The sequence below is a fragment of the Ursus arctos genome, unplaced genomic scaffold (genome assembly GCF_023065955.2).
Source record: "Ursus arctos isolate Adak ecotype North America unplaced genomic scaffold, UrsArc2.0 scaffold_33, whole genome shotgun sequence".
NCBI classification, from domain to species: Eukaryota; Metazoa; Chordata; class Mammalia; order Carnivora; family Ursidae; genus Ursus; species Ursus arctos.
Genome location: NW_026623019.1, coordinates 12,632,677 through 12,652,371, shown reverse-complemented (window position 1 = coordinate 12,652,371; position 19,695 = coordinate 12,632,677). Strand labels below are relative to the sequence as shown.

The window sequence follows — 19,695 nt, the reverse complement described above, 5'->3', positions numbered from 1 at the left end:
GCGTCTGCCTTCGGCTCAGGGCGTGATCCCGGCAATCTGGCATCGAGCCCCACATCAGGCTCCTCCACTATGAGCCTGCTTCTTCCTCTCCCACTCCCCCTGCTTTTGTTCCCTCTCTCGCTGGTTGTCTCTATCTCTGTCAAATAAATAAATAAAATCTTTAAAAAAAAAAAGGGCAAATCAATCTATTAGCATTAATTGGCACTTAAAATTATTTCTACTTATAAATTTATGTGTCTCTTAGGAAACACCTAAAAGTTTTCTTACTATTCCCTACTTCTTTGTGGAAGTCTACTAGTAGACAGTCCGAAGCCTTATTTTATTCTAAAATGTTTTCCATATAATCAGCCCCAGTGCTGCTGGAAGAGATACATACAACATTTCTAACCTAATTCAACTTCAGCTCAGAAAAGGCACCCATTTTGACCAACATGAAAAATGTATACATGGACTTGATCAGTTTTCTCTATTGTAGTTTTCGCTTTATTCTTGCCATTTGCCTTTTATTTTTGTTTTTTTTTAATAGGCTTTAATTCATTTATTTTTCTTCTATAAAACATGTGGTGGCCACAGCAGGAGCCTGAGTCCTTTATATGAAGACTCTGGTGTGGGTCATTACAAGATGGTCAGTGAATTCCTTTTTTTTTTTTTTACTTTTTTTTTTCTTTTTTTTAAGATTTTATCATTTGAGAGTTGCAGAAAGAGCCCAAGCAGGGGGAGAGGCAGAGGGAGAAGCAGACTCCCTGCTGAGCCAAGAGCCCAATGTAGGGCTCAGTCCCAGGACCTGGACATCATGACCTGAACTGAAGGCAGACACCCAACCATCTGAACCCCCCCAGGCACCCCAGTTAGTGAATTCCTGATAGGGAGACTTGGTGAATGCAGTCTGTTTCCAGAGTCAGGGTGAGCTAGCTGTAGGTCTTGGGAATGGCATCAAAAGTGGCCTTGGTGAAGTTGCCCATGGTGGCAGTGCAGTCCCTGGCTGAGGTGTAGCAGTCGTCCATACTGGCCACCATCAGTAGCTTCTTGGGCATAGGAGCTGAGGCAATGCCAGTACCCCTGGGGTCAGGTGAGGCACACCAGTGCAGAGCCTCAGCAGCCGGTCACCTTGCAAGGGACAGTGTGGGGTTTGCTGATCTTGTTACCCAAGTAGCCTTGCCACACAGGTCGATGGAAAGCTTGTCTGGAATCATGGCCCCATGATGGCAGTGGCGACCTCTTTGGACCACTGCACACCCAGACTGCTGTGTCCATAGTCCTCTCCGATGGCAACAAATGCCTTGAACCTGGTCCACTGGCCAACACAGATCTGCTTTTGTACCAGCATAGTCTTAAAAAACCATATCCTTGAGGGATGCCCTCAGGAAAAAATCGGTGATCTCAGATTCCTTGATGGGCAGGGGAGTAGAAGTAGATATCTTCCAGGACTTGATCTTCATGTCCTTCACTAGGCGGCCCAGCTTGGTGATGGGGACCCACTCCTTGTCCTTGGCCTTGCCTCTGCAAGCTCTGCAGTCTTGGCAGCTCGGACCACCGCTGCCACCCTAACCCCGGATGCTGCTGCAGAAACCACCATTGCAGCCCCCTGTTCCAGGGCCCTCCCACCGTTTGTTTTTTTTTTTTCGGAGAAGGATATTTGCCTTTTAAAAGGTGGGGAGAGAATGATAGTCTTTTGTCCTGAGGAAGGGGTTTGCATATGTCTTTTAGGAGAAGAGAAACATATATATTTCTTCAGTTGATATTAGTATTGTAATTTTAGTACCTTTTTATAGATCTTCTGTGAAAAGCTGGCAGCCTTACTCTAAAACTCTAGCATCTCATTATATTCACAGACTAAAATTCTAACGCTCTCCTTTTCCCAGTATCTGTAAATCTGGGGGATTTTTTAAAAAGATTTTATTTATATGAGAGACAGAGTGAGCAAGAGAACAGGGCCAGAGGGAGAAGCAGGTCCCCCTGCTGAGCAGGGAGCCCCAAGTGGGACCTGAGCCACCCAGGCGCCCCTGTAAATTTATTTTTTAGAAGTACAATGTCTTAACCAAGTTCTCTGGAACCTCCACCAGGTAGGTGACAGAACTAGGGATAGTCCTTAATGCACAGATAAAGGCTTATCCCCAAACCAAGAAGTCTGCTATTAGAATTGTAATCTGGTTTGTGTGCAGTACATTCTAAAGTACAGAGTAGTCTAGATCTGAGAATATTAACCATATAGAAGTGAATTTTGGGACAGAATTAGTGTTCACAGAATCAAAGTTATAGGTAGGTTAACATCCAGGTCGTTTTCTCTTGTGACAGAAAAAACTCAGTGCAACATTGGGTATAATCCATTTTTACCACAAATCAGATAGGTGCAGAAGGGATGAGTTCTTACAGCTTTTCAAATACCTGTACAAAAATTAAAATGCTGTAGTTTTTCTAGATTGGGTGCGTGGTAAGACTTGAGAAACATAAAATGAATATGTTACAGAAATCATAACTTGAGAACTTCCAGATTTTTGAGATTGTTTTCAGGTCACTTTGTTAGTAAATGTTTTGGATCCTTCTTCGAAAAACTTCGCATATAGTTTGAGGGGCCATAGGACCAAAGATATTCTTAATAGTGGTGGTATTTCAGGTAATTTTCAAGTTTGACTCCAAGCTGATAACACACTGATTTTGTATGGAATTGATTAAATAGTACCTAGCTCCGAACCTCCAGATAAGGGTTTGTCCAATGTCAGGTCTGAGATCAATATATCACAATATGTTAACCTGATACATTGCCATTTAGGGTAGAATAAGAAATAATAAGAAGCAATTTGTTAGGCGTTCAAATATTGACCAGGTGGTATAATAGAGGCTGAAGGACTTGATACAGTCTTCAGATTGCCCAGACTGCAAAAGTAATGTAGCACTTTTCTACCTACAGATCAGTATTGGCTTACAGCAAAAATACTTCAAGTTCCTAAAACAAAACTATGTATTTCAATTTTTCAAAAAATTTAAACATTAACCTGCAGTTCTCTAAACATAAAAAGTTTTAGACATTTTATATTTGTAGGACTCTGAATCATCACTAAAAAATTCAATTTCCACTGTACATATTATTAAAAGGTATCTTCTGAAAGTATGGAAATGTATATGAAGGGCCCAGCAACTCCTGTTTTCAAGAAGCTAGACTTCCTGGGCTTAAAAATGTTTCTTCTTTATTGTATAATTAACCAACTGAACTATTTTGTAAGTTACCAACTCTTTATTAACCCCAAGGAAGTTGTCTGTCATTATTATTTTGAACCTTACCATAGATACATCTTTCATTGCATATACTTAACATTCAAGTATGCCTAATTCTAGCAATGGCTGCCATACAGAAGTAACTCAGAAGCCCATGTTAGCTGAGCTTAAGTCTGTAAAACTAAACAAATCAAATAGTATTATCACAACTTTTCACATGGAAGAATCTAAAGTTGCAGGCTTGAAATTTTGATAAGTTATGAAAGCCAAGCTACTGTTTATTTACAAAAATACAATTCTATATAGCTAGGTCTTGCGAAGCCTTCATAAATATTAACCTTATTTGATCCTCATAACATCCCTGTAAAATAGAGCCATTATCATCCCCCTGGCCCAATTTACGGGAGAAGAAACAGAGACGTTTAAATTTCCCGAGATGACAAATACAGTAAAGGCAGGATTCATACTTAGCATTTTGGGTCCAGAGTTCATGGAGTTCATTGTGGAGTTAAATTAGTTTGGGAGATGGGACGCCTGGGTGGCTTAGTCAGTTAAATGTTGGACTTGATTTTAGCTCAGGTCATGATCTCAGGTCATGGGATTGTTGGGCTCCCCACCCAGCATGGGGCCAGCTTGGGATTCTCACTCCCCCCCCCCCATGCACACAAGGCTGTGTGCATGTGCACTCGTTGTCTCTCAATAAGTGTGTGAGAATGGAGAATGAGGTGTTTTGCTATGGTGTGAGTGTAGAGAGTATGATGAGAGTCCAGTGGAAGAAGAAAAAATAAGGATGAAAGGCTTCCCTTTTCATATACCAAAAAAAAAAAAAGCAAAAATTTTAAAAATGTAAGACTGGATGAAGAAAAGGTGAGATAGTTGTTCGGAATGAGGGAGTATGTATCTGAGGAAAGAAGAAGGAGGTGGTTTTGGCCACCAGATGGCAAAAAATAAGCAAAATCTGAACTGGTGTCTATATATTCACAGCTTTGCTGTTCGCTTGTGAAGCTGAAGTCATTTTTAAAAAGGCAAATTTTATTACATAGAAATGATGTATTTCAGTGGCTTCAAATGTGGAAAGATTGTAGGAAGTTCTTGGATATATGCTTCAATATTATCAATTTCTATTTTAAAAAGTTTGTCTGAAATGGACCACCAAACTGTTCTCAAAGGTGACATCGGTTTGAGGTAACACCTATACTACCAGTCCTTGGGGATTTGTCGTTTGGGTTATCTTTGATATGTTAATGAATGTAAGTGATATTCCCATGGGATGCTGATGACATGGCACTGAATCTAGAACTCAGTTTGGGAAGAACTGAAATCTTTTTGTGTGTTTGTATTCCTGAACACGATATTCCTATTTACATCTTTTTTAAAAGTTCTGTTTTCTAGTTCTTTGTTGATGTATAGAAATGCAGTATGTTTTTGTGTACTGACTTTGTACATGACATCTTTGTAAATTCTTATTCTTTATTGCTTTTTCTTCCTTTACTGCATGGGCCAGGATCCCAGCACACTGTCCATGACCATGTAAGCTCAAGGTCTTAATGGTGAAACAGTGACAGTATTCTTTTTTGAAGTATAATTTTTCCTACAGAATTTTCATAGATGTCCTTTAGAGATTAAGGAAATTTCCTTCTTCTACTAGTTTTCTAAGAGCCTTAATGGAATAAATTCCACAAAACCAACCTGGCATTCGTGGAACAATCCTAATTCGGTGATGATATAAAATATCTTCATGCATTGCTAGACTCACTTTGCTCATAGTTGCGTAGAATTTTTTCATTTACATTTATGATTGAGAATGACCTTTCATTGTCTGCTTTCATACTTCTTGCCAGATGTTTTCTTATATGTTAACCTCATATTATTTAGTTGGGGAGTATTGTCTTTGTACTAAAAAGAATAGTCATATTTACTTATAGTGAGTAATTAGATTTACTATCATTTTTTACCTAAAGATTTTTTTTATGCTCTCCATTGTCTCTTGCTATTCTTTCCCTCTGTTTTAACTCTTTTTAAAAATGCTTGTGGTCAGTTATACTTCCATAAAGCATTCTTTAAAAAGCAAAAACTTTTTTGTAGTAGCTGTCCTAATAAAATAAAAAATGAATGATACCTCACAAAACAATGCTGCCTACTGCACAGATACTGGTAACGTAATGAGGCATAATTAAGCAATGCCTGATCTATAGTAGACTTTGGAGTTTATAGATTTACCATTCCATGTCAACTACTAGAGGACAGGTGAAGATGTCTGTCCTTGCAGTGATGTGTAATGGGAATACTACCTATTTCAGAGGTAGTTGCTTTGAGAACAAAGTAAAATAAGCAAGACCTAACACATCCGAAATTCAGACTGAGAGGTTGTGGCAAAAAAGAGTTAAGAGCTGAGGTCCTGTCAGTCATTAGTAACAGAATTCTATCTCCAAGCCTTCAATGTGGAGTTGAATGATTTTCTTCTGAAAGCTTGGCAGGCTCCCTGGGGTATGTGCTAGCATGGAAATGGAGGTAGAATTGGTGTTAGTGGTACATAATCCACATGGAATTTGAGCCAGTTTGGAGCCCTTGGATATTATTCAGCCTTTAAAGGGAAGGAAATTCTAATACATGCTACAACATGATAAACTTGAAGATACTATACCGAGTGGAACAATCCAATCTCAAAAAGACAAATAATATATAATTCCACTTTTAGAGGTGCCTAAAGTAGCTAAATTCATAGAGACAAAAGTAGAATAGTGATTGCCAGAGGCTAGGGGAAGGAAGGAATGAGGAGTCATTGATATTTGAGTATAGAGTTCCAGGTGGGAAAGATGAAAGTTCCAGAGAAGACTGGTGGTGATGATTGCACAACAGTGTAAATGTACTAAATGCCACAGAATTATACACTTAAAGATGCTTAAAATGATAAACGTTATGTATTTTGCCACAGTTTTTAAAACTAAGCATTGTTTCCCTACAGTGGCCAGGAGATAAAAAGAAATCATTTTTTTAAGAGAATTTTTTTTAAGGTTTTATTTATTTATTTGAGAGACAGTGAGAGAGGGAACACAAGCAGGGGGAGTGGGAGAGGGAGAAGCATGCTTCCTACTGAACAGAGCAGGGAGCCCAATGCTGAGCTCAATTCCAGGACCCTGGGATCATGATCTGAGCCAAAGGCAGGTGCTTAACCAACTGAGCCACCCAGATGCCCCAGAAATCATTCATTTTGGAAAGTAGGGCTGTGAGAAACAGGAATCTCTCACCCCCTCACAAAACACCTGCACTCTCCTCCACTTTATTACCTGCCCCCCCATTACAACTTACTAACTATACCTTGCCTAATAAAAGTTAATGCGCTTGTTGAAGTGCTTTGTTTTTAGTGGGGGGGGGAGCTTTGAGAATCTCTGAAGATTTGCTTTTTTCTTTCTTTTTTTTTTTTTTTTAAGATTATTTATGTATTTATTTGACGAGACAGGCAGCGAGAGAGGGAACACAAGCAGGGGGAGTGGGAGAGGAAGAAGCAGGCTTCCAGCGGAGGAGCCTGATGTGGGGCTCCATCCCAGGACTCCAGGATCACGCCCTGAGCCGAAGCCAGACGCTTAACGACTGGGCCACCCAAGCACCCCTCTGAAGTTTTTCAAAGTATAAATTTCTTTATTCTTTTACATGCTGTAGAATATTGAGTGAATCAGAAGCCTATGAGAATTTAAAAGCATCTTAGTCATAAAGTTGCAGAACTAGAAGAAACCTTAATATCTAGTTCAAATTTCTAATTTTATAGAAAAGGAACATTATGTATAAAGAGACTGACTTTCCTAAAGTCACCAACTTTTTAGTAAACCTAGAAGCAAAAGCCAGGTCACATAATTCTTAGCTTAGTTGTTCTGACCTACCCTATACTCAGTGGAAGAATTTACTTGTTAGAAGTCCTAATTGCATTACTAGATCAAATAGTTAAAGCTGTACATGTTCTTGAGTATTTGTAAAGTATCTTCTGTTTCCACTGAACATGATAAACAAAAGACACTTCTTTGTGTCATAGACAGAGTTGGATGGTTGTGTATGTGAGAGTTGAGATTTGAGTCTGATTCTCAGAGACATAGTCTGTTTCCAGAAATCCTCTTTATTTTACTGGTAAATATGAACAGTCATTGAAGAAGCATTCCTATAACATGAAAATCCAAGGTGAACAGAGGAACAAACATCCAAAAAAAAAAAAACCACAGCTGGACAAAACAGCAAAAATTTGCCTTCGTTAGTATTCTAAGAGATTTGGGAGGATATTGTTCCCATGAAACTAAAACAGAGTCCAAGTGTTAAAAGTGATTCTAGGCATTCCTGGGTGTCTCAGTTGGTTAAGCGGCTGACTCTTGATTTTGGCTCAGGTCATGATCTCATGGTCGTGGGATTGAGCACCCCTTGTCGGTTCCATGCTCAGTGTGGAGTCAGCTTCAGATTTTTTCTCCTCCTACTCTCCCTCCCCATCTGTCCCTCCCCACTCACACACGTGCTTTCTCTCTCTCTAAATAAATAACATCTTTCAAAAATAAAAATAAAAGTGATTCTGCACTCTAGAACGCCAATGTAATGATCTGTAAGATAAAATACAAGAAATTTCCTAGAGCATAGAGCTGAAAGAGATGGGGAAAAGGAGAGAAGTTTATAGGTATAATGCATAATCTTAGAATTCGTGATGAAACAGAGAAGGTGGAGAGGAAATTTAAAAAGAAGAAAAAGAAAAATTCTCTGAGCTGAAGGAAGTCCTGGGGCTTTTGGTCAAAGGACCTGTTAAATACAAATAGAATAGATATAAAATAACACACATGTTGATTTCAGAGCCGAAGATAAAGGAAAATCTCATAAATTTTTTGTGGGAAAGAGATGGGAATCACTGCAAAAAACAGGTATTAGACATCACCATGGGATGGGATGCTAGAAGATGTGGGTGAATGATTTAAATTTTGAAGGAAATTTTAAAACCAACCTATAATTCCGAAGCATCCCTGGTTTGTCCTAGGTATGAAACCAAAATAAGAACTTCTTGAAAGTGTGTGTAAAAAGGTGGTTTACATCACAAAGTCCTGGAGAAGGAGGAAGGGCAAAAGTGCTTGGAGATAATATTCCAGCAAAATTAGACAAAGAAATCCCACCTTTAAAAGGTTAAAAGATGAAATTAAGAATCAACAAAGCTTTGTGATGAAACATTAAATCCTGGGTATGCAGACAACTGGGCTGTAAACCAGCCCGGAACATAATTGTTTTAGATTAAAACAGAGCTCACTGGGGTCTAAGAATGCCTTCAGAAATCAACGTGAATTCTGTTGCACAAATTCTAAGAATAAAAACTTAGAATGTGTTATATGAGATTTAAAAAGCTTGTGGGGGACGCCTGGGTGGCACAGCGGTTAAGCGTCTGCCTTCGGCTCAGGGCGTGATTCCGGCGTTCTGGGATCGAGCCCCACATCAGGCTCCTCCGCTATGAGCCTGCTTCTTCCTCTCCCACTCCCCCTGCTTGTGTTCCCTCTCTCGCTGGCTGTCTCTCTCTCTGTTGAATAAATGAATAGAATCTTTAAAAAAAAAAAAATTCTCTCTTTAAAAAAGAAAAAAAAAGCTTGTGGATTTTCTGAAAATTAAGAGACCCTAGAAAAATAAGTCACTTCAGAAGTCCAAATAAGAAGGAAGCTGAAATGAAAAATAAGGCTATTTTTGAGTAATTATCAGAGTGTAAGCACCTTTACAGTTGGAATTAAGTGACGTGAAATGACTACATATTCTCTGGGGTTTATCACACTGGATGACAGTGAATAATCCTGTAAATACTTTTGTTGTTACTCAGTTTTTAAAAATCAACCTAACGAGAAAACACAGGAAAATTTAGTAATTGTAAAACAGACTGCTGTAAAACTTAGGTATGTGATTACATGGGGAGCCAGTAGAAACTTTTTCAAGTTGATGGGACAAGAAATGAAGATTCAAGTATAATTAAAGTTATTAAAATAACCAATGAAAGCTAAAAATAACAAACCAGAATGAGCAGAGGAGGGAGAAAATAGGATAAATTCTCTGAATCTTTTATAATAAGGATACATTGTAATAAAAGATAAATATGAGTACAGTAGTAAACACCAAAACTAAAAACAAATGACCCAGAGTTGTAACTTCTGGATTTTAGTTCAGTTTGGGTTTGAGCTGGAATTAGGAGATTTCTTGTTTTATTGTTTTTATTGAATTCATACAAGCATGTGGTTTAAAAGCCAAATAATTCAGCAGTTTGTTAAGAAAATAGGCTGCCCCAGGTCCCAGTTCTGTCTTTCTGATCTATCTCTTCACAGGGGCAGTTCCCCTATTTTCGAAGGATTCTTTTTTTTTTTTTTTTTTTTAATGATTTTATTTATTTGTTTGAGAGAGAACATGCATGTCCAAGCAGGGGAAGTTCTGTCAGCTGGAGGGGGCAAGAAAGAATCCAAGCAAGACTCCACGCTGAACAAAGAGCCTGATACAGGGCTCAATCCCAGGACCCTGAAATCATGAGCTGAGCCTAAATAAAGATTCCGACACTTAACCAACTAAGCCACTCAGGTGCCCCTGAAGGATTCTTTTTGATGTTTACCTCTATCTTTTTTTTTTTTTTTTAAGATTTTATTTATTTATTTGATAGAGAACAGCCAGTGAGAGAGGGACCACAAGCAGGGGGAGTGGGAGAGGAAGAAGAAGGCTCCTAGCAGAGCAGGGAGCCCGATGCGGGGCTTGATCCCAGATCACGCCCTGGGCCTAACCGTCTAACAACTGAGCCACCCAGGTGTCCCTTGAATTTTTTTTTTTTTAATTTTTAAGAAATTCAAATTGAGATACCAGTAATGCGAGTTCTCTTTTTTGAAAAAGATTGTGTTCATCATTAGAGTCAGCAATAATCCTAAAACTTTCTGAAACTCATGACTACTTCATTTAGATCCTACTGTGCCATAGATGGGTATTATATGTTGTGGAATGCATTGAATAGGTGTTCATCTGAGAAGTTTCCCAGGAAAAGATTTTACTTCTTATAAATGGAGGAGAGAATAATGTGTATTCATGCAGTGTCTCTCCTGATGTACTATGGCAGCTTTTTTTTTTTTTTTAAGATTTTATTTATTTATTTGACAGAGAGAGAGACACAGCCAGCGAGAGACGGAACACAGGCAGTGGGAGTGGGAGAGGAAGAAGCAGGCTCCCAGCAGAGGAGCCTGATGTGGGGCTCAATCCCAGGACTCTGGGATCACGCCCTGAGCGAAAGGCAGACGCTTAATGACTGAGCCACCCAGGCACACCTATGGCAGCTTTTTTGTGATCTTTGAGGATAAGTATGTTTTGGAAAGTCTTTCAGGAGCAGTGCCAAAAAACTATGATTAAGGGAGGAAAACGTGTGCCTCTTCATGTTTTAGTTTATGCTCAGCAATGTAGACAGGTGTGACTTTGAAAGGTAAGCTATAATTCACTTCCCAGTCACCAAAAGTTTATAGGAGTCTGTAATATTGACATCAGTAAAAATCAACAGCCTGTCCTACTTAATCATGAGGAAGGCTTGATTTGCTTTTTATGGCTTTGCTTAAGTGTATCATAAGGACTGTAAGTGTTAATATAGATTTTATTTATTAGAGAAAGAGAGCAAGAGAGAGAGAACAAGCAGGGGAAGAGGGAGAAGCAGATTCCCTGATGAGCAGGGACCCCAACGTGGGGCCTGATCGCAGGATCCCGAGTCATGACCTGAGCTGAAGGCAGACCCTTAACCGACTGAGCCACCCAGGCACCCCTGTTTTTATGGTTTCTTATGGGTTGCTTGCAGCTCCAGCACATGGAGAACGTTTCAAGAATCTTTATCCATTTGACAGGTCAAAAGCATGCATTAAAATGTATAGTTGTCCTAATTGATTTGCTTTGCTCATTTTTAATCAAATGGATTTTACATTAGAATTGGGTTAAATGCAAAGAATACCAGAACACTAATTCAGAGGGATATGTGCACCCCAATGTTTATAGCAGCCTTATCTACAGTAGCCAAATTAAGGAAACAGCCCAAGTGTCTCTCAACTGATGAATGGATAAAGATGTATGTACAATGGAATACTACTCAGCCATGATAAAGAATGGAGTTAGAGAGTATAATACTAAGTGAAAAAGATGATTTCACTTATATGTGGAATTTAAGAAGCAAAACAAACGAGGAAAGGGGAAAAAAAGGAGAGGGGGGCAAACCAAGAAACAGATTCTTACTACAGGTAACAAACTGATAATTATGGGGGGATGTTGGTGATGGGTGAAATAGGTGATGGGGATTTAAGGAGAGTGTTGCAGTGAGCACCAGGTGTTACATGGAAGTGTTGAATCTCTGTTGTACACCTAAAACTAATAGTATACTATATGTTAACTGAAATTTTAATAAAAAGGGGTGCCTTGGTAGCTCAGTAAGTGTCCACCTCTTGATGCAGCTCATGTCATGATCTGAGAGTTGTGAGATCAAGCCCCACATCAGGTTCCACACTGGGTATGGAACCTGCTTAATATTCTGTCTCTCTCCCATCCCCCCTCCACCCCCATTAAGTGTTCTCTCTCTCTCTTAAAAACTAAAAAAGAGTTAAGTTAGATGTTGTAGTGTTTTTGTCAAAATACATTCTTCTAAAACCATATCGTGTAGGTAATCTCATGTGGTTCTGTGTCATTTGCAGTGTTGAGTAAGAAGATATATACAAATTGCCTATATATACCAGGAAGGAAAGAGCTCCAGCATTTAAAGCTAGTATGCATAGGAAGTATAAAAAGTCTTGTTCTGGATTGCCTAGGTTTGAAAGGTTCTAGTTCGGCACTGTCCAGTAGAACTTTCCACAGTGATGGAAATGTTCATTCTACACTATGCAGTTTGGTAGGCACTAGTCATATGTGGCTATTGTGGCTGAGGAACTGAATATTTAATTTTAATTAATTTAAATTTAAGTAACTGTATGTAAAGTCTCCTGTATTAGTGTAGTATTAAGAAACTGAGTGAAAACATGAATACAGAAATAGACATTGACCTATGTGAGGACTGCTGGTCCAAATTAGTTTGTTTGGCACAGCTTATAGGCTCTCCAACTTCCTCACTTCTGATCTTCTGATCCTTACTGCTGAACTTTTTTTTTTTTTTTAACTAAAAAATTAGGTTCATAACCAAACGCTAGGATTGAGACTTTTTTTGAACTTAAGACTTTTCCTTTTTATTCATCTTTTTTATTTAAATTCAGTTAATTAACATACATTATTTGTTTCAGGGGTACAGGTCTGTGACTCATCAGTTCATATATAATACACAGTGCTCATTACAACACATACCCTCTCCAATATCCATCACCCTATTACCTCATCCCCTCACCCCCCTCCCCTCCAGCAACCCTCAAGTTTATTTCCTAAGAGTTCCAATGCTAGGATTGAGACTTTTGATAACTCCGGTAGATGCTTGTCATCTTCACCTCAACTATTCTTGTGTGTCTACCCCAGCTCTTCCCATCAGTGGGAAAGGAATCTTTGACAGTGCTGGTAAGTTTTCCCTAGTTAGGAAACTCCTCTAAACTTTTTTTTTTTTTTTTAAGATTTTATTTATTTATTTGACAGAGAGGCAGCGAGAGAGGGAGAAGCAGGTTTCCCACTGAGCAGGGAGCGTGACGCAGGGCTCCATCCCAGAATGCTGGGATCATGACCTGAGCTGAAGGCAGATGCTTAACAACTGAGCCACCCAGGCACCCCTCCTCTAAACTTTTCTAAACTCACAGTTATTAAGGCATCTGTTCAATTTGCCAATAAAACCACGTTTCGTGGGTGTTTTGGGGTGACTCATTGGCCTAGTTACTCTCTCAGTATTTCTCGAATCTCGCTAATATTTTTTTTTTTAAGATTAATTTATTAGAGCCAAGCGGGAGCAGGGGGAGGAGGGGCAGAGGGGGAAGCAGATTCCCCACTGAGCAGGGAGCCCACATGAGGCTGGATCCCAGGACCCTGGGATACCACCCCAGCAGAAGGCAGATGCTTAACTGACTAAGCCACCCAGGTACCCCAAGAATCTTACTAGTATTTCAAAAGTATTTCAAAACTCTTACCTAAAAAAGTAACTGACATGATTGATTTTCAAAGAAAATAGTTTTGCCAAAATTTCTCTTTTCAGTTTGAAATATAAAAAATAGAGTACTTCAAATACATTTTTCCTCGGGGCGCCTGGGTGGTACAGTTGGTTAAGCGTGGACTCTTGGTTTCAGTTCAGGTCGTGATCTCAATTCCCGCTTCAGACTCCATGCTCAGTGCTGAGTTGGCTTGAGTTTCTCTCTCCCTCTGCCCTTCACCCCCATGCACATGCATGCTCTCTCTCTCTAAAATAATGAATCTTTAAAAATATGTTTTTTTCTTAAGGTTTTAAGTATCTGTTCCCATGTTAGCATAGCCCTTGTGGGGTGTCTTCAGAGTTGAGTTTTCTGAGCAGTGTCACCCCATCAAACCCTGTGATACCAGACGGTGAAGTGCCTTTGCTGCTGAGTGCTGTATATAATGGTCCAAAAGAAGAAGGAAATACAACCTACCCCCAAAAGAAAAAAGTTTTAACAAGCTACATTTCTGCATAAGGCATATACAAATAAGATAGAAAATGTGTTTTAAAAATACATTAAACACCTGGTTTCTAAATTACACTTATTTTGATTGTAAGTTATAATCTTACAATTAAGACCGTTTGGATGCTGTCTTAACTGAAAAAGGAGCATGCTGCCAGACTCCTTTAAAGCTGAATGAATGGGGGTGCCTGGGTGGCTTAGTCTGTTAAGTGTCTACCTTTGGCTCAGGTCATGATCTCGGTCCTAGGATGGGGTCCTAGGATGGAGCCCCACGTCGGGCTCCCTGCTCAGCAGGGGGCTGCCTCTCCTCCCTCTGTGCTAGCTTGCTCTCAAGTAAATAAATAATATCTTTTAAAAAAAAGGTGAATGAATATTCTGCTTCTTTGTATGCACTAAACTCTAATGTATATGGCTGTCTAAACAGCATAACAATCATGGTTTCACATGTAATTTTGGTAAATGCTGCTACAGATTACTCACTTGGTACCCTTAAAAAATATTGAAGTAAGTTTAATTTTCCTTACTTTGGTATTGATAACACCCCTAGGGCTACTGAGCTATTATATTATTGACCACCTTTGCATAGTACTGTTCTGGTGATTTCCTTTGGCTCAGTCTTTGGGGGATATGTTGCACTTATGGCTCTATTGAACAGAATTGACCTAACATCTAATCCCTCCCCCATCCCCCGCTTTTTCATATTTGAGTATCTTCTTTGCCATCACTTCTGCCTTAGTCTATTCTGATCTTTCCTACCTCCTGCTGTTAATAATTAAATGTCCACTTCGTTTGTCTGTTTCTGGTGTTAGCCAGGCTCTGCTGTAAATCTAATTTTTAAATTTCTTCTCTCTAAAAAAAATCAGGCCTTAATTTTTATAACCAAAGGTAAAATCAAAAGTGGGTTTGTTTGGGAGCACCTGGATGGCTCAGTCAGTCAAGCATCTGACTCTTGATTTTGTCTAGGTCATGATCTCAGGGTCATGGGATAGAGCCCCCATCGGGCTCCATGCTTAGCAGGGGAATCTACCTGAGATTCTTTCTCCCCCCTCTGCCCCTCTCCTCCCCCCCCCATAAATAAATAAATAAATAAATCTTATTAAAAAGTGGGTTTGTTCTTTTTTAATGGTGGCAAATGGACTGGTCTTTACATTTTGTGCAGATTTCTCATTTTCAATTATTTTTCATTTTTGAAGGCTCAGAGGTTTGTTTATTAAAAAAATAATTATCTCTAGGAGGTGTTGCTGTTACTCTGAATCATTGAGACTTCCAGAAATCTGATTGTTAAATAGATGTGCCTTCAACTAATTGGATGCAGTTGGAAATTTTCTAAGTGACATGATAAATCCTGACTTCCATAAAACAGAATATGTAATAATACTTTCCCAGATTCATCCATGGATGAAGCCAAATTCAAAGTAATTCATTTTCAACTTCGGAATGTAGTTCTTAACCTGACTCCTAGTATATCAAAATTGAGTGGTTTATTATATACCTACCTATGCTCTAAATTGGATAAGACTTTAAATCAGATCCTGTTTAGGATATAGTTGTCAAAATATCACTCAAAATGAAGAGGTAAGCATTTTTAAAATGTTTTCTCTAAAAAGTCTTAAGTACTAGTTCTGTTCATTACAACATCTCAAACTCTAAAAGGATCAGTTGTCCTTTTTAGATGGTGGTGATGTGCATCCATTTGCATTACCAAGAAGCTGTTACAAGGAGATCAGAGGGAAAATTTTTTTCACCAAACTGTTACTACATCAGGAATTGACAGGAGTCATTTCAATAATTTCTTCTGTCAAAAGAGAGGAAGGACATAACAGTAGGTCGTTCTATTTGGAGACATTTTTTAACCTTAGTCTTCCTGTTTTGCTGAGAGGGGACTCAGATGTTCATCTTTTTTTCCTTTGTCATTGAGCAGGAAAAAGTTATCAGGAGAAACAGGTTCTTTTTTTTTTTTTTTTTAAAGATTTTATTTATTTATTTGACAGAGATAGAGACAGCCAGCGAGAGAGGGAACACAAGCAGGGGGAGTGGGAGAGGAAGAAGCAGGCTCATAGCAGAAGAGCCTGATGTGGGGCTCGATCCCATAATGCCGGGATCACGCCCTGAGCCGAAGGCAGACGCTTAACCGCTGTGCCACCCAGGCGCCCCAGGAGAAACAGGTTCTTAAATTAATAAATTCATTACAATTTTAGGAAATTTTTCCTGCTATAAGTGAAGTAACTTTAAGAGTCTCCTGCCAAAAGGAAAACCTTAATTTTCACAATGGACCATCTGTTTAACATTCAGTTGACCTTTTATTTTGTGACGTGATTTTGAGAGGGTAAGATTTACTCTTCTGTAGATACTGTCCTATTCTGTGCTTCATAGCACACTGAATGATTTGGGTAACTTGCTATGTTTTTCCCACCTGCACCCCTCAACCCCAGATTAAGTTCATAGGTTTTTATTATACTGCTTGTATTTTGCTCCCATACAAAAAACCTTAAGTAATTATCACAAAACATTTTCTTTAAAAAAAATAGGATTTAGTAAACCTTTCTTCTCTCTTTGTGGAAGTCTCTCAGGTGCAGAGAATTGAGTTAATCTTAATAATTTACGAACTCATTCACTCAAAAATATTAGAAACCCTATAATGTGTCAGGTGTTCTGCTTGGCACGAAAGGCCCAGTGGTAAGCAACCAGATAACGATTTTTTAAAATTTTATTTTAAAGGTATGTTTATTTTAGAAGACGTGAAAGAGAATGAGCAGGGGGAGGGGCAGAGGGAAAGGAACAGACTCTCAAGCAGACTGCTGAGCACAGAGCCAGTGTCGAACTCTTGGTTTTTCACAACCCTGAGATCATGACCTGAGCCAAAACCAAGAGTCAGACACTTAACTGACTGAGCCACCAGGCACCCCAGCCAAATGTGATTTTTGCCCTATGGCACTCATAGTCTAGTTTGTGGCACATTGTCATCATCAGTCTATGAACATAAGCCCTACTCTTGTTTTATTTATTTATTTTTTCTTTCCTTCAACCTCTTTTCCTCTTCCCCCTCCACAAGCATCCGCTCAGATACTTAGTCTTTAAATATATAACATTTATATGTGTGGTTTTAATTTACATTAATGGTAGTATAGATCTCAATTTATTCCTTTTTCTCACCCAGTACTGTATTTTTAAGCTCTAGCCAGCAGACTGCATAATACTCCATTATCTGCATCCAAAACATTTACTTACTCATTTCCTGGTGATGAAATCTGTGTTGCTTCCTATACCCTGGTACAAATAATGCTGCAGTGATCAAGCACCCTTGTGACACAGTTCCTTAAGGATTTCTGCAAGTATTTCTTTGGAGTACTTACCAAGTGGAATGCTGGGTCATAGGTAGACAGAATGGCTTAAGCAGTTCACAGAAAGGTTTCTGTTTTCTCCTATTCTTACCAGTACTTCATATTACTCAGTTTTCTTTTATTTTTCTTAAAGCTTTAAAGTGGTATTTCTTGCATTTCTCTGATAGTTGGTGAGAGTGGCCTTTCTTAACATACTTGATAGCCTTTTTATCCTGTAAATTGCCTATTAATATTTTTTGCCCATTTGTTCTCCTGAGTTACCTTTATTTTTCTTGCTTTTGTAGAAGTTCTCATATTTAAGATATTAACTCTGATAATTTTAGATGAAAATCATTATTCCAAAAGCATTTTTCACTGAATAGAAATCTCTATTTGAAGGAAATTAAATCTGCCAGTATTTTAGCTCTCAGATTTTTTTTTTTTTTAAGTTTTATTAGTTTTGCCTTTTAGATCTGTTAATCCATCTGGAGTTTGTGTTCTGCATACATAATGAGAGGTAGGGCTCCAACTACTTTTTGCCTATGTAAATACGTGAATTTTTCCAGCATGTCCTAAAGAATTCACCCTTTTTTTTTTTTTACCACTTTAAGAAACCACCTTTGTCATATGAGATTTTCATTTCTACATAGGTCTGTTTATAAGCTCTGTATTCTGTTACAGTTAGGTCTGTTTCTGTGTCAGCACTAGTCTGTCTTTACTATTATTTTGGCTTTGTGTGTAGTCTCTCAATAACTGGGAGAGAAAACTCTCAGCTACCCTGCAAATACATACATACATTAGTTCTTTCTTTGCAAAATTATCTTAACTTTTCATAGACTTGGGGGGGGGGAGAGCGGGGTGAAGATGGTAAAAAGCTTTATTTTTTTTTAAGGATTTTATTGTCAAGTAATCTGTATACCCAATGTGACAGGGCTTGAATTTACAACCCTGAGATCAGGAGTTCCGTGTTATACCAACTGAACCAGCTAGGCACTGCAGTAAACAGCTTTTTAAGATGTAATTCTCAGGGCACATGGGTGGCTCAGTCGGTTAAGGGTCTGACAATCTTATTTTCAGGGTCTTGAGTTCAAGTCTTGCATTGGGCTCCATGCTGTGCACAGGGCCTACATTAAAAAATAAAGATGTCATTCACATACTATACAATCTGCTTACTTAAAATGTGCAGATCAGTGTTTTTTAATATATTAATAAAGTTCTGCAACCACTACTTAAAAAAATTTTTAGAGCATTTTCATTACCCCCAAAAGAAACCCCATACTCTAGCCATTGCTCTCCAACCCTCCCATTTTCCATAGCCCTAGACTTGGCTCTAATGATTTTTGTGACTGCCTTTCACTTGGTATAAGTTTTTCAAGATTCATCAGTCTTCTGTGGGTACTCTTTCCACAAAACAGTGGTTGCGAGTTCAGGCTTCAGAGTCATTCTGCCACACATATCAGTTCTGTCACTTAACCAAGCTCTGTGATCTCCCAGCAGAGGAGCTTGATGTGGGGCTCGATCCCATAACGCCAGGATCACGCTCTGAACCGAAGGCAGACGCTTAACCGCTGTGCCACCCAGGCACCCCAGCCAGATTTATTTTTAAGTTACTTTATTATCATATATGAAAGTCTTCATGTTCAAGAGGTAAATTATAGGAACAAACAGCTATGTACAGCTTCCTTATTATCAACCAAGCATTTAATAGACTCTTGAGGGTCAGCAGTTGCTGGTTGTAAGGTAATTGGAAGCAAGAAATAGCTGTAGACAGATTATTAAACAGATAGCATTGATAATACTGTACCTTATATCTCATCTTTTTTTTCTAGGTCATCTCCTTCTTATTGTAAACTGACCCTTTGAACTTTCTTTCCTGCCATCCTCTTCACTGGGCCTTCCTATATCTTCATGACCAGGATAATAAATTTGTAGCCACATCCTATAGTAGACATCACTAATTTATGACATGTTCTTTGCCTTCCAAGCCTTGCATATGCCCTTAGAATCCTCAGTACAATACTTCACGGAGCCAGAGTTACCACTAAAGGTGACACCTCATTGTCATTTCTGTTTTATCACACCCTTTTCCAACTAGACTATGACATTAACTTATTCATGATATATTTTTTTGAAGGTTGAAAAGGAATTAAGGTAGAATAGCAAGTAGAGGTGTTTATTAATATCCAAGATCCTGCCCTTCTCTTACCCTGAAAGCCTGTTATATCACTCCTATCTTTGTTTCTCTAGCTGGTGTTTCTCCTTCTTTCTACCTAATTAGTTTACACTGGGAAATTAGTACATGTCTGTTGAGCATATGGACTAGATTTTGGGAAATCAATATATTTGTATTGAGCATATTTATGAACAAGATTTTGATTCTGTAGTGAGTGAAAAGGGCATTTCTTTCTTTACAAATACTCTCACTTCTTGAGTCTCCTGAGGTGGTTTCTTCTCATATATAATTACATTTGGTATAATGGTATGATGTACATTTTTTTCCAGTCTTCCTGTTTAGATTTTTTTTGTAGAACATTAGGTGCCACCAAATCTCTAGAAAGTGTTTTGAATGC

General features: G+C 38.6%; 1 protein-coding gene and 1 pseudogene across 2 annotated transcripts in view; one reads left to right on the top strand and one right to left on the bottom strand.

The window, feature by feature from the left end:
* The window catches only part of ABHD17B (abhydrolase domain containing 17B, depalmitoylase), a 47,771-nt gene that overhangs the window by 16,832 nt on the left and 11,244 nt on the right, over nucleotides 1–19,695 (top strand). The window lies entirely within an intron of this gene.
* LOC130542345 (40S ribosomal protein S2-like) lies at nucleotides 539–1,496 on the bottom strand (annotated as a pseudogene).